The sequence below is a fragment of the Vipera berus genome (genome assembly GCF_964194415.1).
Source record: "Vipera berus genome assembly, chromosome: 1".
Taxonomy (NCBI): domain Eukaryota; kingdom Metazoa; phylum Chordata; class Lepidosauria; order Squamata; family Viperidae; genus Vipera; species Vipera berus.
In genome coordinates, this window is record NC_138202.1 from 128,605,027 (window position 1) to 128,630,690 (window position 25,664).

Here is a 25,664-nt window from a genome sequence, read left to right on the forward strand (position 1 = left end):
AGAACGTTTAACAATGAGAAAGAAGGAAGTTATTATTGGACACTGGTTGTTGCTAGGAATAGGATTTTTTTTTTATGTTTCTATGTTTCATGAGTAATTTCTGTGAACTGTCAAGAGACCTTGGAGTCAGCAATATAGGAATGATGTAAGTAAATAAATAGGTTTTCAAAAACATAAAACTGTGGTGCTGGAAGAAATAATATATTATCACCAGAGACTCCTATGATTGACTGCTCTATTTTCCAATTTTGAAAAGTTTCATGGAGAAAATGTCAAGAGTTTTTCAATTACCAAAAGATATGATATATACCTTGCAATCTCCAAGAACCTTTTAAACAACTCATAACCTTTTAAATGACTCATGTATCACACTCCATGGTTCTAATGTCATATTAACACAAAGAAGCACCAAAAATTCTCTAGCCAATTCTCTATAAATATCCTGTAAAACTGGTGAGTTTTTAAAATAATGCATTAGAAATAATAGTTCTGAAACTGGTTTAGGGTCTACAGTTGGTTCAGCTGCCAAGATTTAAAAAAAAAAAAAACACACAACAACCCCTGTTTATAGCTTAGCTGTTTCAAGAGCTCCATTGGGTACTGATCCTCTTCCAAACCCAACGAAGTAAATAATTGGGTTGTTTTTTTTTCAATTCAAAGTTGTCCAGCAGCATTCCGTGTTTTCTCCCTATTTTTTTCCCCTTAAACCATGACAATCTGCACCATCTATTTCTGCAATTCTTCATTACACACAGTTTTTATGCACAGTTTTCCTTCTTTGATCTACCTCTTTCTGCATACTGGACAGGTTTTTTTTTGTCCAGCTGCCTCTATCATTAAGTAATCACCAGGGGGAAAGTAACCTTCCCCAAGCATCATGGGTACTTTGGGAGGTGAATTTTATTGGCAATTGTCCTTACTACCCCAAGGACCTTTATGGGGCAGGGAGAGGGCGTCAAACATTTTCATCTTCATTTTCATCTATTTCATCTATTTTTAACAATAGCATAGCCTCTCACTACTTCTTTTTTTCCATACAACAGAAAATCCTTTAAGAAGAAAAAAAAACCACCCCAGATATGCTGCACAATGTCTTTTGATTCATAGCTACAAATCTTCCATCTGAGCCTTTGTAGAGCAATAAGCAAAAATTCATTAGTGAAGGTGGGTGGCATCAACCCAAGACACACAAGGAGTGCCTTGAAGCAATGGCTACCATAAAGTCAGCTAATTTTTGCCTTTCCCACTGAAGTGCATATACATGTATATTGATTACATGAGGTGAAAGGAAAGAAAGGTTGTCCATTATGGGAAAAGACTCTGCATATATATGACAGAAATTATAAGTGTGTTCATCCATGAGTGGAAAAAGACACTGTATTTATGTCTACAAAAGGAACCTTTGCTCTCATTTATGTAAGAAAAGAGCAGAAGGAAATGATATGTATGTGTGCAAGCAAGAGGAGGCTGTATGTATTGGGCAGGTGCTCCGATTGCTCAGTTTTGCATAAACATGACCCCCTTAAGACTTAATTTACGTGTCCTGGGGCTAATCCTACTCAAGCAAAACATAGGTTTTAAAAGCTTCAGAATTCTAAGCAATTTAAAGACTATAAGACTGCATCATTTTTTACTTCTCTACTGTTAATTTGTTAAATTGAATGCGAAATATTTATACGTACATACACATCTTTTATAAAAACTTTCACATAGAAATATTGGATTTGCATGAAGTTCTCAATTTAAATTTGCTTTTCTCGTGTGTGTGCGCGCGCACGCGTATAAAACAAGAAGATAAAAGTAACAAAGTAAGGAACAAGAGGAAAAAAAGTAAATAAAAAGTGGAAAAAAGTTGAAGAAACAGAAAAGACAGACAGATATAGCGGTGGCTTCCTATAATCTTGACAGCAGTTATAAGTACAAATATATAGGTAGTCCTCGACTTACAACAGTTCATTTAGTGATTGTTCAAAATGATAATGGCACTAAAAGAAGTGTTTTTCACAATTACAACTGTTGCAACATCCCCATGGTCAGATGCTTGGAAGCTGGTTCATAGCAAAGCCAATGGGGAAGCCAGATTCACTTAACAACCATGTTACTAACTTAACAATTGCAATGATTCACTTAACAACTGTGGAAAGGAAGGTTATAAAATGGGGCAAAACTCACTTAACAAACATCTCACTTAGCAACATAAATTTTGGGCTCAACTGTGATCGAGGACTACCTGTATTTCAACTTCTCTCTCCCAAATTACATTGTATAATTTTTATTTCTATAAACTAAACTGTCTAATCATCAAAACCATATATCACAAGTTCATTTTTTTTCATTTTTATGCAAAAGGTCTCCAGTCATCAATAAACATAGATACTATCTTTACTCTAATCAAAGAATTCATTCATTTCAAAAAAAATCTTGTGACTTCACCAACCGGTGCGTAGAGTTGGATCTTTCCATCTCTGTGCCTGTAATAATCTCGCTGCAGTAATCATATATTGAAATCTTCCATGGCTGTTTTTAAATTGATTGTCTATTAATCCTGAAAGGAAATTATCATGGGCGTATAAAACAGCTTTAAAAAACTGAATTCAAATACATACTTTTATACAGAGGATTTGAAGCCGGAACTTTATTTTATAGAATTAATGGATAGATTTAAATGGCTTTTCTAATTTTTAGACAGGACTTCTACGCGGAAAAAAACCAACCATCCAAGAATGAAACGAACAACAGGAAAACATACGACACACACGTACACACACGAATCTACACAAATACACATTTTCGAAGAGGCGCCCCCTCTTCAGACATACCAGCAGATGCCACTTCTCTGCTCTGTAATATGAGCGCCTTCAATCTCCCTTTTCCTTATCTTTTGCAAACAGTCTCCCAAAATGCTACAAACCCACAAAACCATCCTGAGCGGCCCGAAAAGTAATTCGGGACTCGCAGAGAAAAAGGTTTCCTGAAATCCTCTACTCTAGAGCGCTCTAGGTTGTCGGTTTTTTTTCTCTTTTTCCCCGACACTTAACAGACGTGTCGGCCAACCAAATGGGCCGCCCGAGAAAAGGGAAGGGCGGAGCTTCAGGTAGCAACGTCCAATCTCCTGGCAGACACAGCCAGCAGGCCAGCGGCCGCCGAAGAGGCGCGTCCTGCTGGGGTGGGGGGAAAGGCAAGAGAGAGAGAGAGAGAGAGAGAGAGAGGCGAGGAGGTGGAAGTCGGGAGCTCTCGCGAGAGCCGGCCCGTCCACTCGCGACTGGGTGACTGCGCAGCTGCCATGTTGGTTGCTATGCTGCTGCCTGTCTGAGGGCAGGCGGGAGGAAAGGCAGGAGGGAGGGAGGGAGGTTGGCTCTGGGGAGGGGAGAAAGACGGAGGAGGCGGCGGCGGCAGCGCCAGCAATTGCTGCCAGTCCTCGCCCCCCCTCCCCTTCTTTCCTCAGCGCAGACAGGCATTGCCCTGCTGGATAGCTACCGCGCCTCCCTTCCCCCCTCCCCACACTCCGGTTCCAGGAGAAGGAAGCGAGAGAAGAGGAAGAAACCCTCCTTGGGGGGTGGGTGGGGTGAGACGGGGGTGCTTTCCCCTCAGGGAGGCGACGGCTGAACCTTCCTTTGCCCCTTCTCGCTCGGTTTCCCCTGCGGCTGGGGAGGCGGGAAGACTCGGTCGCCTTCCGCGTCTCCTCTCTCCAGCTCTCTCTCTCTCTCCCTCATCCTCGCCTTTTCTGCTTGCAGTAGGAATGTGGGGGGGCCTTGAGTTGAGAGCGGGGCGCTCGGGGCAACGGCTGCTGGAGACCCCCCTTCCTTTCGGCCTGCTGTCGCGTGGGGACACAAGAACTAAATTGAACTGAGCGAGGAAGGGCTTGAACTCGCCCTTTTTTTGGGGGGGGGGTGTAAATACACACACACACACCCCTTCCTTTTTTTTTTAACTTTACCTTTCGGCTTTCGAGTTGGTTTGTGGCTTCGTTTATCGTTCTCGGGAAGGACGAGGCTCGTTTTATGAAGGTAAGGAAATCTCTGCCTCTCTCTTTTTTTTTTTAAAAAAAGAAACTTGCCAGGTTAACGTGCGAAACACCCACCCCCCCTCCCTGAACACCCCCCCCCCTTTCTCCTACAGCTCCAAATATTATTACGTCGTTCTCCGTACAGTAAAGCAGCGTTTCCCAACCTTAGGAACTTGAAGATGCGTGGACTTCAACTCCCAGAATTCCCCAGCCAGCTATGCTGGCTGGGGAATTCTGGGAGTTGAAGTCCACGCATCTTCAAGTTCCTAAGGTTGGGAAACGCTGCAGTAAAGGTAGAGAGGCAAAGCAAAATTGCCGCTTCGCTCTCCCCGGGGATTGTCCGGGTCTTGAGTGTGAATTGTGGGCTGACCCCAACATATGCAAGCGTGTGTGACAACGCTTAGAAGGGTGCGCGGGGTTGAGCGATGGTTGGAGTCGCCGGATCGACGTTGTCTCGCGTTGGGTTGGAACAATTTTGAATTTCCTGAGACGGAGAATAAATACAACGTCTCCTGAAAGGAAACCTTGTCAGATTAGCCGAATTGCTCCAGAAGCAGTTGAAGAGGCGGTTAGAATTAAGGGCTGGTGTCTGCTTGCGAAAGACAGCAAAAGATCCCAAAGATTATTATTATTTTGTCTTTCCTTCCTGTGCTACAAGTAATAGCAATAGAGGGACATATTCGGAATGTATTCGTTTCGAAAATCCAAAGGCTTGAGGGAGAATGGCTGTCCTAAAGCGTGCAGTGTTGCGTTGCGTCCTATTATATTAGCCGAAGAAGCAGCAGGATTACGTTATTCTTTAGAGGGAGTGAAGAAACGACGAAATTAGGTTGCCTGAAGGCATGCTGGGGTCCCCAGTGGAATTACTTAGTTGCAGAGATAAAGGTATTGGAAAATAAGTAGCAAAGGCATGGAAATGGTTCATAATATAAAAGCTTAATGTATTTTTCAGGAGTGAAATTGAAATAGATGAAACGTTACGTTTAAAAAAAATTGAAACAGCCTGCTAGCCTTTACCTTAGAGCATGTTTTCTATATCTACTCTTGAGAGTTAAAAATGAAACTAGTTATATTACTTTACCTGTTCAAGAGATGCATATATATCTATATAGTGAATTGCATCTGTAAGGATTTGGTGTGGCAATATCACAATCTCAGAGCAGCCGCTTCTGTCGCTGCATAGGTAATGTAGCATGGTAAAATGTTGATAAATCATAAAGATATTTTTATGAAGACCCTTTGCAATTTGTTTTACAAGTCTGAACTAAACCTTTAGGAAGAGTAAAATATAATACTCTAAAGGAGTACCTTGTGTAAAACTGCCTTTTTACCTTTTCTCATAGGAAAAAAATGCATTAAGCCAGAAGCTGAGGTTCAAAATGCCATTCAGAAAAACAGAAAGAAATAGTGACAGTGTGCAACTTTAAAGTATGAAAAGAGTTTTTAAATTTTAAGATTAAATTACATCACTCTACTGATAGATTAACTTATTTATGGTTTATGTATTAGTGTAGAAAATTGTTTCTTGTTTATCAAAATTCCAATGCATCTGGATTCTTTCTATGTCTAGGTTACATACTTTGCTGACTGTACTCCTTCATGCTGATGTCACCTGCAGAGAAAAAAAATGATTATAAGTTGGCTATAATTTTAAATTTATATATTGCTAATATCAAAACAATATAATACTGATGTGAAAGTAATAGTTATTTGTAAAAGTAGTATAATTAGAACTTTAGAAACTTAAAATAGTGAAACAGTTTAACTTTTATCAGTTTTCTGGTTTTTGAAAATGCAAAACTATACATTGCATGTATTACCTGAAAACCAAATACAGTAATTATATGTGTTTTATCTTCATACTTTAATTTATAATCTTTGTATTAGCTAAGAAAGCAGTATATTTGTACTTTGAGATATTTTATACTGGGAAATCAATAAATGATACCCATCAAATGTTTTGGACCACAGTTCTTAAAATCTGGCCATATTTGGATATAGCTGATGGAGGTTGTATTCCCCTCAAATAGAAAGCACATGAAGTTATTTACTGCAATTTAGTTCACCAGTTTTTATAATAAAAATTAACATTGGTATGTGATTAAATTTATTAGTATGATAAGCACATTATATAAAGATATGCTTATGTTTGTTTATTTGTTTGTTTTTTATCCCACCTTTATTTCTTTATAAGTAACTCAAGGTGGTGAACATTTATAATACACCTTCCTTCTCTTATTTTCCCCAACAACAACCCTTTGAGATGTGTTGGGGTGAGAATAAATGACTGGCCCAATGTTATCCAGTTTCATGCCTAAGGCAGAATTAGAACTCACAGTCTTAACCACTATATCAAACTGCTATTTATTAGCCCTATCATAATATTTGCTAGGCTATGCACAGATCTGGATTCAAAATGTACAGTGTATCTCAATACATGCAATAGGCATGCAAGAAGCAGCTGTTGGAAACACCTTAAAGCAGGGGTCCCCAACCCCCCCCCCCCCCCGTTCATGGACCAGTACCAGTCTGTGGCATGCCAACAACCGGTCTGAACAAACAAGCAAAGCCCCATCCGTGGGATGCAGGCAGCACACAAAACCATGCACTTTGCAGTCAATGGAAAAACTTTTCTCCACAGAACCGGTCCATGATGCCCCAAAGGTTGGGGACCTCTGCCTTAAAGCAGTTGTGTCTTTTCCTAGGCTCATGCAATTGCTTTCTTCAGCTGCAGATAAACCCAGAAAAAGACATTGGTTTAAAATGCTTCTGAACATGCTACCTGTGAATTAATGGATACCCTGAATTGTATTTTTCTTTTTGAATTCTGGACACTGTGCAACTCTTACACTTGTATTCATTCTTTTTAATTTTATATTTAATAAGATTTTTTTCTCAATACATTTTATGGAATAAATTCAAAGTATACATTGTACAGTCATTTTAATGATAAAACATTTAGGATGTTTCATTGGAAGCCACATTACAAGTTGTCTGCTTTGGAGGAAGTCACTTAGTTAAATGATGCTTTTTGAATGATCTCAGTGAGTGGCAACAATTTTGCTGTCCTTGGGTGATCTTGGAAGTTAAGCAAAGTTGACTCTTAATATGTGGATGGGTGCTCTTTGGGAATTTCACAGCTGATGGCAAGATTGAGAATTTAAAAAAAATCTTAGAAGAAGGAATGATAGATCACTTCCATAAAGTTGCCAAGAAAACTGCATGGATGCAGTTACAAGAGTGGAGCTTGACTTAATAATGTATTCTACTTGTTTTAAATCTTGATTTCATTTGGCTTAAAGGTTCTATTGGCATGTCACACAATTAATATTTATGAAAGATTTGTTGTACAAATGTATTGTCATGTTCTCCTTTTATTGAAGACATGCCATAAACATTGAAATTAGACCTTTTGATGTTTTGTTAAGAATCAGGGATATATTCAGTTCAATTAAAAATGATCCACATGTGCAAACAAGTTTCTCTGCATCCTGTTATATAGTATGGGTTATCACATCTGCTTAATTAAGTGGTTGTGATGATCTGTTATCTTGTTACTCTGTTAGTCTGCTTGGTTGTCTCCTGTACTAGAGCTGGAAAATGTAACAGCAAAAACCATTGGATTAGACGAAATGGGAGGTGTTAGTGTCAGGTTACCTGTTTATATGGATTAAGCTGAAGGCAAAGAGAAGAGAACTACTTCATTTTTATGATAATGAGTCAATGAAAAGGCATGGAAATGAACTGCTTACTTTTATCTTGTGAATTTAGGCTACTCTCACTACAAGATTAAATGGTGATAAGTATTTGTTTAAAGAATGCTATGGATTTAAAGCCAAATTGAAGACTTTTTAGATAAATATTGCTAGTAACAAGCACTTTTATTTGCAATTTAATTAGGGTTCAATCTTTTCTAACTTGTAGTTTTGGGAGAAAAAAAATTCTTTAAAGTTATTCTGCAATTATCTATTTTTTGAAAAGCAAAGTATGCATTTGTATTTTGTATATATCTCTTTTTACATCTATGCTTTTGGGACTACAGTACTCAAATCATGTGATGCTGCAAAATATTAGATGGATTATACTGAATAACAAAAACCTGTTTTCCCTTTCCTAGTTCCCATTTATTTTAGAGATTCAGGCAAAAAACTTTAATCATCACTGTGTGTGTGTGGCTCAATACATAATTTACTACCTTGAAAAATCTAAATATGACAGTGTCTTCTTATTTGGTATGTTGACCTGGATATATTTCAAAAAGATACTGCAAGGATTAAATATTAATTTTTCCAGTTGCAAAAACTCTTCAGGGTTTATTTGGGTTGCATCCTGTCCCCAATTATTGTAGAGTTCTTAAGATTGTGAGTAGGTGATATGTTGCCTGCATTACATTAAAACTGGACTACAAAAGACCTGTTTCACACAACTAGACTTTCAGACCACTTTCTCAGAAAATGGCATATCATCTTGTCTTCCCATGTTGCTTGTTACTTGCTCATTTAGCTCACGAGAAAAGAATAAAAGAAAATGAAAACATCTTTGTGTATAATATTGCATTAATGGTTGAGTTATACTGGTAACACTATTTTGAATTGGGTTGAAATTTGGAGTAAATGAATGTGTAATATTTTTGCCATCTAAAGTCTTATTGACTTATGTAGATTTAAATACTTGAACCTGCAAACAAAATTGCTTTTCATAATATGCAGGGCTTTTTTTCTCATAGAACGCTCAGAACGGAGTTCCGGCACCTTTTTTGGATGGAACCTTGTAGGGTAGGCAAAGTGGGTTGTATGACATGTGTGAGTTCCGGCACCATTTTCTTTTACAAAAAAAGCACTGATAATATGTATTCATTGGACATTGTTTTAGCATTTAGGTCAGGGGTGTCAAACTCAATTTCATTGAGGGCCGCATCAGCATTGCAGTTGCCCTCAGGGGGCCAGGTGGGTGTGGCCTGGGTGGGTGTGGCCTACTGGGTGGGCATGGCTAGAGTGCATATGGCCTACTAGGTGGGCATGGCCAGCTCTACATAGTTCGCATCAAGGGTGCCTATGGGGGCCTGGGCAGGAGTGGGACAGATCTGAGGGTCTGTGGTAGAAGGAGGTTCTCTGGGCCAGGGCCAAGGCAGTGGGGGCCGTTCCCTCACTGTTTTCAGGATGCCTTCGCGGGCCACATGAAACCACTTCCTGGGCCAGATCTGGCCCCTGGGCCTTGTGTTTGACATTTAGGTATATAGATTCTGAATACATATGACGTGATTTGTTTCTTTTGCTGCCTGAACCAAAAAGAAAAAAGAAAAGAGGAAACCTTCTTGCTCAAACATTGAAACAAGTAACATTGGAAAGTACTACTCCAGTTATATTTGGTATGCATCCTGTGCATAGGAGAAAGCTAGCAGTCTGCTTCTGCTCTAAACATGTAATAATCACCACAAATGTATCTTGTATACAAGGAAGCCAGATCTTGCTGCAAGTTCCTATTATAGTGGCAAGCCAATAAATGGAATTGCCACACCTAAACTCAATTAAACCTAATTATAAAGTGCTGGGGTTTTTTTTATTTTATACACATTGAATCCAATAATAATGCTCCTCATACCATTGAATTTTTCTTACAGTTGCTTTGGTCTTGTTTTCTGGTTAACTTGGGGTCAAGACATTCTGTAGTCCCTCTAAGCTTCTGGAAATTATTCTGTGCTATGTTGAAGGGATTTGGCCTTTTTGTAGCTTTCTAGAATGCCCACATAAGACTTTGTTTTAAATAATTTTTAGTTGTTGATTTTTTTATTTCTAAGTTTAATGTATCTAATTTTAACCTTGGTCTTATGATTTTTATTGTATACTACAGAATAACTTTGATACGTACTGTACAGGTAGACCACAACTGAGCCCAAAATTTCTGTTGCAAAAGAGTTGTTGAGTTTTGCCCCATTTGTGACCTTTCTTGCCACAGTTGGTAAGTGAATCGCTGCAGTTGATAAGTTAGCAACACAGTTGTCAAATGAATCTGACTTCCCTATTGACTTTGCTTGTTAGAAGTTGCAAAAGGTGATCACATGGCCCTGGGAGATTGCAACCCTCATAAACATGAACCAATTGCCAAGTTTCCAAATTTTAATCACATGACCATGGGGATGCTGGAGTGGTTATAATTGTGAAAAACAGTCATATGTTACTTTTTCCAGTGCCATTGTAACTTTGAATGGTCATTATTTATTTATTTATTTATTTGATTTCTCCCAAAGGACTCAGGGCGGTGAACAGGGACATACCGTATATACTTGAGTATAAGCCGACTCGAGTATAAGCCGAGACCCCCATTTTCACCCCCAAAAACTGGAAAAAGTTCGTGACTCGAGTATAAGCCGATCCGCCGTTCTGCAAGCCTCCGCCGCCAGCAGAGGCTCGATCCGCCATTTTGCAAGCCTGAATACACAGGAATACCCTGTGTGGCCGCGGCTCTCGGGGAAGCCCTGGCTGTCCGCTTCCTCGCTCCACGCTGCCATTCGGGGCCCGCGCGTTCCCCGGGCAAATCGCGGCGCCCAGCAGGTGAGGAAACACGCCCGCTCCAGTCGCCCCCCCTTCCCTCAGGAGACGCGAAGCAAGTGACCGCCCGGAGCTTACCGAGGACTTGCGCGCGGCCGAGGCTTCGGTGCTTCCAGGATCGCGCGCACCTCTCCCAAGCCGCCGCCGTCCGGAGACCTGCCGAAGTTTGGGGAGATTTGGGGAGGTGCGCGCGCACCTCCCCAAACCTCCCCAAACGTCGGCAGGTCTCCGGATCTCCGTGCCTTGCCTGCCTGCTTCTTTCCGCTGCGGAAAGAAGCAGGCAGGCAGGTCACGGAGATCCGGAGACCTGCTGACGTTTGGGGAGGTTTGGGCACCTCCCCAAACCTCCCCAAACGTCAGCAGGTCTCCGGATCTCCGTGCCTTGCCTGCCTGCTTCTTTCCGCATGTGCAGTTAACATTAAGATATATATAGGATCACACTTACAAAAACATCGTAAACATCTATTTTTTGTCCCACTACAGAGAAATTATGTTCCTCTTTTTCTATTAAGCTGCTGTTTTATATGCTGGTTGGGGAATAATATAGTTAATGGGAATGGTATAAAGAGAAACATGGAGGATTTAGTCCTCTTCAGTAATGTCTGTTGCATTGATGTTGCTGGATAATTAAATTTTCCTTCTAATGATCCCATTTTATTTTACTCTTTTGCTACTGTGTTGAGATTACTAATAGCACTGAGATAACACAAAAGTCCTTTATGGATTGCATGAATCCTTTGGCTTGACCATCCTTTTGCTTATAACAAAATCCAGAGAAACTGTTTTAATGTCACAACTATCACTAATAGTGGGCTATTGAAAAGGACTTGCTATTAAAATTTATCTGTATCAAAGGTTGAAAAGAAGGCAAGTTTCCTTTCTGATGGGGGGAGGCTTTGGGGAAATTTGATCTTGAATTACTGAGATGAATTATTGCAAAGTTATGAATGCTATGATAAATGGTTAAGAAAAATGGTTGTGTCTGGCATTAGCAGATGCTGTTACAATATTGAAAAGTAGCAATCTAGAAGACTGTATATATTGAACTTAATAGTACAATACATACATTTAAGGATGATTTGTTAAAAGAAGGTATCTATAAATACGTTCCTAAATATTACTGATTTGGGTTCCTTGTTTTATCTTGGGTCCTTTTATTTTCAAATTGACTAATCATAAGCTTTCAGTATGACTGACTGTGCCACCTATTATCCATACTATAAACATTAGTGAACAAGCAAATCTTTCTTTGGAGTCTAACAACTGTTCTTTCTTTTGTGCCATGTGCATTCTGGTACCATCACTGCTTGTAAAGTAATAAAAAGCCACCAATCATACTGCTTTTAACTAAACAGCTATAACATAATTATGTATAGAAGATTAGTGTTGCAAGTAGGCAAATGGACACCAGGGTATAACAGGGAATGATAAGGGTAAGAAAGTATAACTAAGGGTCAGTTGTTTTATGAGATTGGCAACTATATAAATTTGAAGAATAAAAAAAACCCTTTGGCTCATAATCCAGTTGTCTCTTGACTGAATTTGACGATATTATAGCTGAAGTAGTGTTTTCTGAAATGCTAATCATGTCTCATTGGTCAATATGAATAGCAGATTTAATGTGCCAAGACTGTATGTCTCAATAACTCTTAGCAGCTTTAAAGAAGTTAGGGTTAGGGTTAGGTGTATATGTATGTATGTATGCATGCATGCATGCATACATATATATATATATATATATATATATATATATATATATATATATATATCCTATTTGATTGGTTAAAAATTATTACTGAATTAAATATTAAAATGTGAAAAAATGCTTTCAGAAATTAAATATACAACAGAACAGAGTGTCAGTGTTTAGAAGTGTGCAGTGTTTGGCTCCAAAGTAGGAAAGATACTTCAGATTTGATGTTGGCCCACCTGCTGTACCTGTCTATGGATCTCAAAAAAAAAAGAATTCTTTTTTCTGGACTCATTTGGTAGCTATTTCGTTGCAGAAAAATCCATATTTTGAGTTAAAGAGACACCCAATAGCTTATTGTAGAATTTTCCATACAATGCAGGTAGTTACAACCATTAGTTTAGTGACTGAGGTTACAAAGGCACTGGAAAAACTATGACTGTTTTTCACACTTTTTCACACATTTCAGCATCCCCAAGATCATGTGATCAGAATTTGGACACTTGGCAACTGGCATGTATTTATGATAATTGCATTGTCGGGTCATGTGATCATCATTTGTAATCTTCCCAGCTGGCTTCCAACAAGTAAAGTCAATGGGAGAAACCAGATTTGCATGTTTCACTTAACAGCTGTGGCAAAAAGGTTGTAAAATGGGGCAAAACTCACCTAACTGTTTTGCTTAGCAATAGAAATTTTGGACTCAATGGGGGTCATAAATTGAGGACTTCCTGTAGTGTAATCTATCTAAGTGTTCCTCATTACATATCATGTTAACGATAAAGGAATACAATACTACATTACAATAGTTAATAATGCTTTGGGTGAATTTTTTTTCTGTTGACATTCAGTGTCATTATGTGATTCCTCTTTTTATAAACTCAGGAATGCGGAAGATACAGTACAGTATTTCATAGCTGTTGAATTTCAACCTAGAGCGGCTTAGCCAGCAGTTCTTCATTTGTAAGATGCTCCAACTCATTGACTAGTTCACACATTACGTTAAGCCTTAGTGTGGCTTATTGTATTATGTAAGTCCAACCAATTGTATTTTATTTGACAAGCAATTTTACAATAAATAATAGCTTTTAAGAGACCAGTCACTGGATTCAGTCCAGACCTATGGGTGATTTTTTCCCCCAGTGGGATACTTTAAGTCAAAGAAGAGGGGTAAACAATTTTAGTTTGAAAAGTTGCTCTGAAAAATTGCTCCAGAGATGTGGGGATTTATTCTAGGACCTTTTACATCATATACATTGAATAAGACTACAGCTTTTTGTCAGCCTCAGTTGGAACAAACATAAAACACCTGATATGCACATCTCCTCAAATGCTTTTCGTGGGACTGTACAAGGATGTCAAGAGGGTTCAATTGCCCTCTCCCCAATAAAGAACAATCCTCAGATTCCTAGTTTATATTTTAACATCAAAGCCATTCAAGAAACCATTATATGAGGCACACCTCAAAATTATGACACAATCTTTCTTCAGAATCAAATGTGGAAAAACTCCTCCTGTTCCCATGTTAATTTCTCAATAGCCCTTGCTTTTGGTAAGCTTTAAGGGTGGAGATGTGAATGGCAATTCTGAAAGATAAATGTTCCTGTTCTTACATTTAAAACAACCCCAATCCTCTGAAAAGACAGAAATTGTTCTGAAAGGAAAAAAAAACAGTTTGGGGAGGGAAGGGTTAAAGGTGGGAATGCAATAATGACTTCTAAAATCCACCTGTTCCCATTTTCACCCATGACTCCCCTGCCTACCAAAAAAGAGGTAAAGCATTTTTGGCCATTCTTGCTGATAGTATCACGAAAAATGCCTAATAGTTTATTAAGACTGTTTATTTCATGGAATATAACGGATAGTAATAAGATGTATCAACTAAAAGAATGGGCAAGTGTGGATAAATGGTGGCATATTCTAAAAGTACAAGTACATGCTGTTTGTAATAGCTTTGTCTCTTCTGATGAAAGTTTTACTAATATGCTTGCTGATGATTTAAAATCTTTGGTGGCACAATGCCTTTCCGCTTATATATGAATTACCAGGTTCCCTAGCAAGATGCTGAACCAGTGGAAAAAAGTGGTTGCAAGGCATGGTATAAAATTTTATAACCCAAATGTAAATACTCTCATACATTTATTCTTAAGCACTATGTTACTCAACCATGTTTTCTTTCTTGTCTTGGCTTCCGTGTGCAGTGAAAGAATTTTATCCATTTTGCTGGTTTTCTAATGCTTATGGATATCTGGCAGACAAAAGAGGTAGAATGCATTAAAGCACTAAGAATTGGCATTTGTTATATTGTGCACAGTAATTTTGCCCAAGTTAAAAAACTCATCTTAGGGCTGAAGATCCCATTCAGCTTCAACACAATGTAATACATCTAACTTTGTTTCTAATGTCAGACAGATCCTTTTCGTTTTGGACAAAATGTTGATGGTCGGTTTAAACCCGTGGTGGCGAACCTATGGCACGGGTGCCAAAGGTGGCATGCAGAGCCCTCTCTGTGGGCACGCATGCCGTCGGCCCAGCCCTAGGCCTTCAGCTGGGTTTTATAAAACCTTTTCGCTATAGGCCTCCGCCTCCATGTGCAAAAAAAAAAAAAGGTTCAATCAATCAATTTCAACTTCTCGCGGGGAAAAAAAGATCTCGCAAAGTTGGAATTGATTGATTGAACTTTTTAGTCCTGTCCAGTCTGCTGTTACCACTGCAGCCATGCCCACCCAATGGACCATGGCCACCCAATTGGCCACCCGCTTCCGGCACCCGATGATACATAAGTGGGTTTTGGGTTGCAGTTTGGGCACTCGGTCTCTAAAAGGTTTGCCATCACTGGTTTAAACCCATAATAAAAGTACCAACTATTGCAGGTTTGGAAGTTGGAGACAGGATGCCCAACAGGAATAACCACGTAGCACAAGGGTAAATGTATGAGTAAAGACAAAGAGGTTTTGGCAGGAAAATATTTGAGTGTTTTTAATGGGGAGAAATCTTGGCATGTTTCCAAACTTTTTGGTATAAATTAACTAGTACAAATTGCATAGTCGCAAATTCTTAGGTGAAAACTATCAATTGCTTAAAGTGACAGAATATTTTAAGTTTTACAAATGTTTACCCTTCATATCATCTGTTTATATTTCATTTTTAGGTATGGAAAATTGTATAGCATTTCTTAAAGCTGAGGCTGGTTTGATGTTTAAGTTTAGTTATGGAGATTGCCTACACTGGACTGTAGTCATTAACAATAGATTGCCTTATTTTGAAGTTGCTCTTGTCTTCTTGTAAGTGTGTGTGAGAGAAAATTGTTATTGTTGAGGGGGAATTCAAGTCTATACCATCTTTTGTGCTGAATGGGGTTTCATTGCCCGAAACCAACCCTGTGCATAATCTGGGGTCGTCCTGGACTGAAAAAGCAGGTGTCAGTCATGGCTAGAAGGGCCTTTAATTATGCCACCAGTTGTATCCATTCCTATATCAAGGGGCCCTGCTCTCTGTCACTGATGCCATGGGCTCCTCCCAATTGACTTATTGCAATGCTCTTTACATGGGACTGCCCTTGAGGAATATACAAAAATTTCAGCTACTGCAAAATGTAGCAACACAAGCAGTTATGCATGTTTCTGGTAGAACATATGTTACATCTCTACTACATGAGCTACATTGTTACCAGCCTGTTTCTGGGTCTAATGCAAGGTGTTGGTGTTGACTTGTAAAGGTCTGCATAGCGTGGGACCAGTTTATTTGAGGGACCATTGTGCCTGATTTCATCTGCTTGTCCCACCATATCCAACTGAGTGTTACGGGTTCAGTTGCCTATGCAGTTACAGTCACGTGAAAAAGAAAATGCACCCTCATTGAGTTCTATGGTTTTATATATCAGGACATAGTAAAAATCAGGGTGGATTTAATTTAAATCAAGTCAATTTAAATCATGATTTAAATCACTAGTAAAAAGGTTTGATTTAAATCAACTCGATTTAAATCATAATTTTTAAAGAGCAACTGTCATCTCTGTCCCACAGTGGCTTCTCCTCTTACCCTCTGTTGACTCACCAACAGTCCCATTCACTTTAATGGATGGCTGGTGATGCGGCAGTGACACAACAAGGTGAGGGATGTGGCGGGCAGCAGGTGAGTGGATGCCCTTTAACAGGCGCTGCCATGATGGATCTAAAATGACAGGTGCTTTTTAAATGTAAGGAATCATTCTTGCTAGTAGAATCTTTAATATTATTATTTGCAAACAAAATGAAAGTTTCCTATTTAGAATAATAAGCTGTCAGATTAGTAAAGCAGCGAAATCAGAATTGATTTTAGGTTAATAGGTTAATCACACATACCGTGTTTCCCTGAAAATTAGATCTACCCCGAAAATAAGACCTACCCTGATTTTTGAGTTGGGCTCTCCCCATTCTCTGTTCTCTCCAGTGGTGGTGACAGAGGGCTGGCTGTAGGAGGCAGCACGGGAGGCTTGCGCTGCCTGGTCATGGCACAAGCCACAGGAGAGTTGGTGGAGGAGGATGTGGCGGCTGCCGCCAGACAGACGATCTATGGGACAAAGTGCAAAGAAAACTCCTCCAGTGGCGCACAGCAGCAGCAGAGCCTTTCACCATCACTTCTCCCTGACTCCGAAATGCGGAGGGGGACTGAGCCTACCCCACCCATCCTCCATAGCATGGTAGTCCAGCTCGAGAGGGGAGTGAAAGGGTAGGTCACCGAGCAAGGAATGGCCTGGCTGGTGGGGCCCTGAAGTAACCGGGGCCCGTAGGGTACCTCCACCACCTTTCCCACCTGCCTCACCTTGTTGTGGGAGCAGTGCAGTGTGCTGTGCAGCCTCCTTCCCTGAGCGGCCGCAGCAGAAGTGGGCCAGCAGCCACAGAGGCACCTGCTGGACAGGCTGTTGGTACCGCCATCACAAAAAATATAAGACAGCCCCCCAAAAATAAGACCTAATGCCTCTTTTGGAGGCAAAAATAATATAAGACCAGGTCTTACTTTGGAGAAAACACGATAGTTGGAGAACTACTCAAATTCTTTTGTTTAATTAAAACACTTAGAGCCTGGTCCAGATGCATTTTTCTTCAAACAATCGTACAGTTTGTAGCGTACATAGATTTGCAAAACAATGGGATAAAAGAATATTCCTGAATTTTGTTTTATGATTTATCTCATGGTTACTGTGAAATTGTGTGAATGCATCAATGCAGTGCATGTTATCTCAGCTTGCAAACTCATTCATTGAATGAGTTTACCAAAAATGTAAATATTGCAGAATATACAGCAGGGGTCTTCAAACTTGGCCCTTTTATGACTTTTGGACTTCAACTCCCAGAATTCTTCAGCTAGCATGCCTGGCTGAGGAATTCTGGGAGTTGAAGTCTTCAAGTCTTAAAAGGGCCAAGTTTGAAGACCCCTAATAGACAGCCTCATGCCACATAACTAAGCTCCATTTCATGCTGAATTAACTAAATCATTAATGTATCTTAAATATAAAACTATATTTAGATAGATTTTTATTCGAAAAGCATTTTATTAAAGTAAATTTTATAAAAATTAAAAAAAAATCAATTTAAATAAAAAAATCCAATTCAAATAAGAGAAATATGACTTTTATTTATTTTTTTTAAAAAATGATTATTATCCACCCTGGTAAAAATCACCTGGTACTTAGAGTTCTTAAAAGTAGGTAAATACAACCTCAGGTGAACAGCAACACATGGCCTTATGTATCAAATGTGCCTTTGCTGTGGTACCCACATTGCAGAATATTCTCCCCCTGGTATGAGGATGGATACATCTCTTCTGAAGGTGGCTCAAGACCTGGTTCCCAAAAGGCCTAGGGACCTCAAGGACAGGTGAACAAGTGAGGTGGCTCCATTATTATTAACATCCCTTTGTTTACTATTTGTTTTAGCCCTGTTTGTATTTTTTTTAATAATGTTGCTTTTAGATACTGTTTTGGTTTTGTTGTACACTGCCTATAATCCACCTGTTTGTAAGATATGGCTATGTAAATTAGATAAAGAAATAAGATAAAAGAACACAAATTGTAGAAAAGGAATTTAAAAATAGAGAAAATAGTGAATAGTTAAGAAAAAGATAAAAGATTATAAAGAAGTGGTTTTCAGTCTTTTTAATAGTGGTTACAAACGTGTGTTTTACCTCTCCTTCTAAAAATGCATCATAATTTCCTTCTTTCCATAATGTACCCTTTCAAATCATCAAACTCATAAATCACAAGTTCATTTTTTTTCTTTTTTCAACAAAAAGCCCATAAGGGATTTCCAGTTACTAATAAATGAAGTTATTGTCCTTTTTTCTAATCAAATTAGTCAATTTTGCCATCTCTGCTAATCTTCATCAGCCATTCCTCTGTTGTGGGTATTTCAGTGTCTTTCCATTTTTCTGAGTATGATAGTCTCACAGCAGTTATCATACACAAAAACAATACAACATCATTGTTTTCTAATTGTCTATCCATTAGTTCAAGCAAGAAAACTTATGGTTTCAGTTACATGTGATCTTTAAAAATTTTGATATCATTGTATGTATTTGAACCCCAAATTTCCTGGATATTTTTTTTTACAAATCCACCAGGCAAGATTAAATTATCATTTATGTTGTCCATATCTCCTGCATATATTTGAAGTACCTTTGTACATTCTGGATATTTTTTTGGGAATCATATACCAATGCTATATCATTTTATCAGCATTCTCTTTTATAACATAATTTTCAGTCAGTTCAACCACATATTCTGCCATTGTTCCCCCCCTATATTTTGTCCAAAATTGTTAATGCATTTTATCATATATCAGACTATATGTCTAATGTTATGTTAGGAGGAACCTAATTTATCTTAAAATTGTCTACATTTAGTTAAATTTTACAAAAGTAAATAAAAAGAATCAAATAAATAGTATTATACTTCATGCTTGTATACTTATTTTTATGGATCCTGAAGATAACAGCAGAAATATGCAAATATAAATCAGTGTGTTCATACTTGAAATAATGTTATAAATCCAGGAAGACAGACTTGTGGGTCTGAGTGATCAACTTAAACTTGATCTTCAATAGCAACACTCAGCATACCAAGGGGAGTTCTAACAGCAATTTGCAACATGAAATGCAAGTCAACTGCTCACATAAAAAGACTGACATTTGTAGTGCATGTGCATATATGCATGTTCCCTTTCTCTTATTATTTCTTTGTATATGAAAGCATGAGGAGTGCTCCGTTGGCATAGAATGGAGCACCTTGGTTGTCTTAATTCTTGCATAAAATTATTTTTTAATTCATTTTTCAGCTAATTACAAACATTTAAAAATGATTAATATCTTGCATTTTCTCTCTAGAGTTCCTAGATCTGTGTATTGAGTAAAATAGAAGTTTTCAGTAATTCTCTCTTCCTAAAAAAAAAAACCAGGAATGTTCATTAATCACAGTAGTATATGAAATGAACCCAATTTCTATTTGGGCTGAATTTTAACTGCCAAATTTTACTGAGATTCCAATAGCTTGAAAAATTGAAGCTTTATGTATTCATTTCTAATTAGAAAAGAAAAGAAACTCAACCTGCAATTTATTTTTATTTTAGAATGGGATGTCATGTATGCATCTAGGACCAGTACAGGCAGTCCTCGACTTATGCCCACAATTGAGCCCAAAATTTTCATTGCTAAACAAGGCAGTTGTGAAGTGAGTTTTGCCCTATTTTATGTCCTTTTTGCCATAGTTGTTAAGCAAATCACTGCCATTATTAAGTGAATTATGAGGTTGTTAAGTGAATCTGACTTCTCCCATTGACTTTGCTTGACTTTTAAATGTTTAGAAAAAGTTGTTCTGATGCTGTGAGAGCAGGCTGGGAAGTTACAAATGGTGAACACAGGACCTCATGCAAGTGCAACTGTCCTAAATACAAGCCAGTTACATGGTTGTAAATTGAGGATTACCTGTAATCTCTTTTGAGGGGATGAAATCTGCTTAGATTCACAGAAGAGTACAGGAATTTTGGAACTTTGCTCTTTAAATTCGGAGATTTTAGACACTGTGTTTTGAGACACTGTTACTTTTGAAGATGTGATTGCACCAACCAAATTTTAAACAAGTGTAGTTAATTGGTCTCTAGCCAATATGCCCAGTAAAATTTGTTGGCTATCAGTTCAATAATTTAGAAGGCTTGTGTTTAGAAGGCTATGTTTAGGGTGAGACTTCAATAGGGAATTAATTAATTGAAATGGGGAAGATAGAATTTTAAAAGAATGGAAAGCTAGAATAAAGATTAGGAAGAAAAGGATACAATTAGGGAGCTAAGGCAAATTCACTTACAGTAATATGAAACAGTGGAAACGTGTATGCAAAAAATTAAAAAAATGATAGATTTATTAGATATGTGCCCTAAACCACTGACTTCAGAAGATTTCTGATAAGTTCTTTCTTGTAACTGAAGATAGACATATTGATCATCTCCATTTTAAATAAAGTCGATTTATGAAATTACTAAAAGCCATAATTAATTTTCAGATATTGGAAAGGATTGTTAGATGTATTACTCAGTATAAAAAAAATGGAAATAGCTAGGTATGGTAAAGATCTCTTCCCCCCCCCCCCCACCTCCCTCCAGGGCTTTACAGAACTCACAGTTATAGTGTTGCTAGTTGAGAAATATTATTGTATTCAAGAAAGAAGTAAAACAACAATTTATTGGATGTTGCTATTGTGAGATGTGTTTCTTATACCCGTTGCAGCCTTTTCTTCCTATATTTCTCACAAATTAACAGATTGTGTTGTACTTGGTGGCCTTGAAGTGAGAAGTTATTGAGTATTTACATAACTGCCAACTTTAGCATGAAATGTTGGCTCAGCTTCCCATAGGTAAAGATTCAGAACATAAATCCTGTCATGTAATACATGGTGGCATGTCTTCTTTCACACTGCATAATTAAATGGGGAAAAAGATGTTCAGACATTGCATAAATAAAGGAAACTGGATATCATTGTTTTAATAAAATCAATTTCTGCAAGTTTTCTCAGTAGCTGTTAATATCTTATAACTTAATACGTTTAAACCCAGGTGATCTTTATTTTGTTTTTCCTGAAAAATACAGAAGAGATATGTCTACGGTACTCAATTTTTGAAAGTCTTGGGGGTTCTTCATATTCCTGGAAAGCGATTTTACCTGTATTTAGCTCTCCAAAAGTTTTCAGTATTTTGTTATTCATTCTTCTTTTAGTCTCTTATCTTTTTAAACAAAAGAATGAAACACATGTTGTAACGTAAGTCAGCTTCACACACTTCTGTTTTATAAAATTACTATCTGCTACATAGGTATCATTAGGAAGCTAAATTCTTAACTAGGAGAGAAAGTGCATTTTCTAGGACTTTGGCTTTCTGTGAACTTTTCAGTGACTGTGAAGTTTATTTGTAGTAATAAATCCAAAATGTAAAGATTTAGTTCAGTTCCTCAATGTAAAAATCAGTAGATTCTAAAGAGTTTCTCACAGAACTATATCCTACTAGACTTAAATATACTTAAGGTGCAATTCTGCTAATCATTTTAATTGCATGGCTTAAAGTTTACTTTCAGGTAAACAACACTAAATCAATAAGAAATTCTTCTGAGTACATATTTATGGAATGTAAATTTTGTAATTAACCTTTGGAACAACTTTTTCTTATTTGCCAATATAAATGCTACTGATCTTTGTGCCATTGCTATATTTTTGGCCGTTTTGAAGTAAATATGATTTTTAGTTATCCTAGGTTTTTTTTTACTGGAAGCTTTCTACTCATTATGGTATATGAATGAAGACAAAAGGGGCTGTAATGATACCAGCTTGTTGTCATAGCAAGTTGATTATTCCTAGTTACATTTTTTATTAATTGGTTTGAATAAAATAGCGTAACTAATTGAGAGAAAGCTTATAATAGGAGAACAATACTTGTAAATACAGTATTTATATACTTTAAATACAAGCTCCCTTCATCCTGGGCGCTCCCACAGGGAGGGTCTCCTCAGGGTACCTCCGGTAAAAGATTGCCGGCGGACAATACCCAGGGGAGGGCCTTCTTTGTGCGTGCGCCGGCCCTTTGGAACCAGCTGCCTGTAGAGCTTAGGACTGCCCCTGACCTTCGCTCATTCCGCCGGGACCTGAAGACCTGGCTCTTCGAGCTTTCTGGCCTAGACTAAGAGTATTAACTGGGGTTTTAATTGTATTTTAATTGTAATTGGGTTTTATTTCAAGGTTAGTGTAATCATTTTAATTGTTTTTAATTTTTGTAAATTGTTGCATTGTTTTTTAAAAAAAACTTGTGAACCGCCCTGAGTCCTACGGGAGAAGGGCGGTATATAAGTTTAAATAAATAAATAAATAAATAAATAAATAAATAAATAAATAAATAAATAAATAAATATATTTGTATTTATACTTGTAAATACAGTGTTTTATAATATTTGTGTATTTGCATTTAATATAGAATGAAATGCTGCCTTATTTTCAAATAACTAGTATGCGTGTTTGTATACATACACACCTATCTGTGTATTCGTGTCTATATAAGAAAATTGCCCAAATCATACTTGCTACTATCTGCACTACATAATAACATTGTAATTAGTTTTATTCATTGACTATGTTGACTCTGCTATAATGCCGGTTAAAATAAATACCAGGATAAATTTCTGTGATATTAATGAATATTAATAGTACTAATAATGCAATTGTTTTAGACTAAGTGACATTTTGCTAGTGCTGCTGACCTTTCTTGACATTTGTTTGTTCTGTACTCATGAAAATGTATTTTCTTAAGGTGGTGACCCTTGTGAGTGGTATTTGATGGGGCATAGGAAATTTGTTGTAAAAATGTTGTCTTTTAGCTCTTTTTACTTTAAAAGTTGGATATGGAATGTGTGTCTTGATAAATGTTTATAGATTTGGTTAGAAATTTTTCAGTCTATATATTTTATTGGATTCAAATTAAATGCATAATTATTTTAAAGCTTTCTATGGCTTTGGTAATGCTTACTTGATCATTTAAAAATGCACACATATATGGATTAAGTCTGTTCTATAAAATGTAGATTTATCTTTGTTATTATCCAGGCATATACCTAGCCCTTCAGGTATGTCAGCTGTTCTTGTATTGCGCTAAAATATTATGTGAGTCACATAATATAGCCACCCATATAGAGAACTCAACCAACCTGTTCTAAGGCACATATCTATTTTATAGAAATAAAGATGACAATATAATCTGTGTTATTTTTATTCATGTAAAGATGAAAAATCACCCTGGGTGATGGAGTTGGAACTTTTGATAAGAGTTGCATACTTCTGGACTTAGTTGATGTGTTATCTGGGAGTCCTTTTAGACTCATGGCCCTTACTTAGTCATGGCAGGCAGCAACTAGGGCCAGGGGAGCCTTTGCACAGATTCATCTTATGCATCAGTTGCACTCATTTCTGGAATAGAAAACTTTGCTTCTACCACTCATTCCTTAATCACTTTCTGACTGGATTATTGCAATGTGGTCTACATGGGGCTTGCATTGAACAACACTTGGAAACTTTAACTGGACCAAAAATACAGTACCGCGTCCAATTTTGGATGCTCCAGAGTTCCCGTGTACAATGCCTAAGCCACATTGGCTTCCAGTCTGCCTTAAAAGTGGCGTTGGTCACCTTTAAAACCCTTCATGGCACTTGACCATTACTTACAGAATTTCCTGTCTTTGAGGTCTCTGCCCTGTGGAACAGCCTCCCCCTCGAGATTCAGAAGGCCTTGCCCTTCCAGGAGGCCATTTAAGATCTGGTTTTTTTCTTAGATATTAGGACTGGGATGTTAGCCCCATATACAGGTAATTGTTGTATGATGGGTCAGTTTTTTCTTTATTTTTGTTTCAGTTTTTGTTTTTGTAAATGGGTTAGTAACTCAGAATTACTGGTTTAAAAGAGTGACCACATAACGTTTCTAAATGCAATAAACTAAATAATTATTTCCATATTGCTTAATAGTTGCAGTTCACTATGTTATAAACGGCTCTGTTGAAAGCATGCAGTTGCAGAATAAATAAAATTCAGATTTGGATTTAGTTCTTGTTAAATTTTTCCATGTAAAACAATAAAATTGAAATGGCTATAATTATCAGTAAATTAGTGGTATATAAGTAACCTTATCTTATACTTTGAATGCCAGTAATTGTGTGTTATGGGCTGGATAAGATTTAATACCAATAAATTCATTCTGGATTACCTGAACATATGTAGAATCATAGAAATCACACATGCTAATACTACTTTTATTATAAGATTAAAGTAACCAAATCTTGCCAGTCTGAATGTGCTTCCCCACCTTCATCCCGTTATACTGTATGTGTGAAGTGAGAAGTAGGGAGTTCTTAATGTGTTGTCATGGTTGCGATTTCCCCTGTTCATCAAGGTTATTCCTTCTTACCATTATATTCCTTTGTGAGAACTCAGTACCCCTCCACTAATCACTGTCTCAAATACCTAAAATTAAAATCAGGTGCACCAGATTTGGTACAACTTGATTAGAACATTATTAGAGAAGATCTGGGAGGAAGTTGTCTTGCTTAAACCTTAGGAATTTGGTTTGATTTGCTTTTTCTTGCCGAAGTGTGAAGTATCACCATGTCTAGAGATCGAAATAATTCTCTGTGATCTACAGAAAGAAGGGAAAATATTAGATGCATGTAAAGCTGGAAAAGAATGTTAAAAGATCTCCAGACAATTGGACATCACCTTCCAGAAAATCATCTACAAGCAGGGAAGATTTCAAACACCCACCAATTTGCCCAGGGCAGATTATCTCAGCAAGTTCAGCCTGACAGCAGAATGCAAGAGGCTGAGAGAAAGAAGTCTCTGAGAACTCCAGAAATTAACCAGGCAACCTAAGGTAGCTCTCACCACAGTAGAAGTCAAAATGAAGTGCTTCTCCTGCCTTGGCTGTGCTCGCTTCAAACTCCCAGCTCCTGCCTATCTCCCACCCCATCTCTGCCCTTCTGACCGCCCCGAACACCACTGCCCACAGCTGATCATCGCTGTCCTCCTCCTCCTGACAATATTTTCAAGAAGATAGCTATTACGTTGTACATTGCCCAGAGCCCTTCTCTGAGGGAGATAGTTGGTAAAGAAATATGAAATATAAATAAAATTCTAGAGTAAAATAAATAAGCAAGGAAAATGGACTAAGAAACAGGTAACAATCTAGACTTGCTGATTTATTTCTGGAACAATTTCTATTATGTCTCATGTTCTGTGTTATGAGAATTATAGTCAGGACGCCACATTTCTTACCCTTCAGCTGGAACATAGTTCTGGTAATCTAAATACTGTACCTGACCTTTTAATGAACACTGGAGAAGTTCAAAGATAAAATCTTCCTTTCCCATC

General features: G+C 37.8%; 1 protein-coding gene across 6 annotated transcripts in view; it reads left to right on the forward strand.

Annotated features, from left to right (window-relative positions):
- Positions 1–3,957: 3,957 nt before the first annotated feature.
- The window catches only part of PTPN4 (protein tyrosine phosphatase non-receptor type 4), a 114,920-nt gene continuing 93,213 nt past the window's right edge, over positions 3,958–25,664 (forward strand). For all 6 annotated transcript variants that reach the window (XR_014024967.1, XR_014024968.1, XM_081316515.1 and 3 more), the window contains exon 1: positions 3,958–4,007. The gene's annotated coding sequence lies outside the window, so the exon portion shown is untranslated. The remainder of the gene's footprint in view (positions 4,008–25,664) is intronic.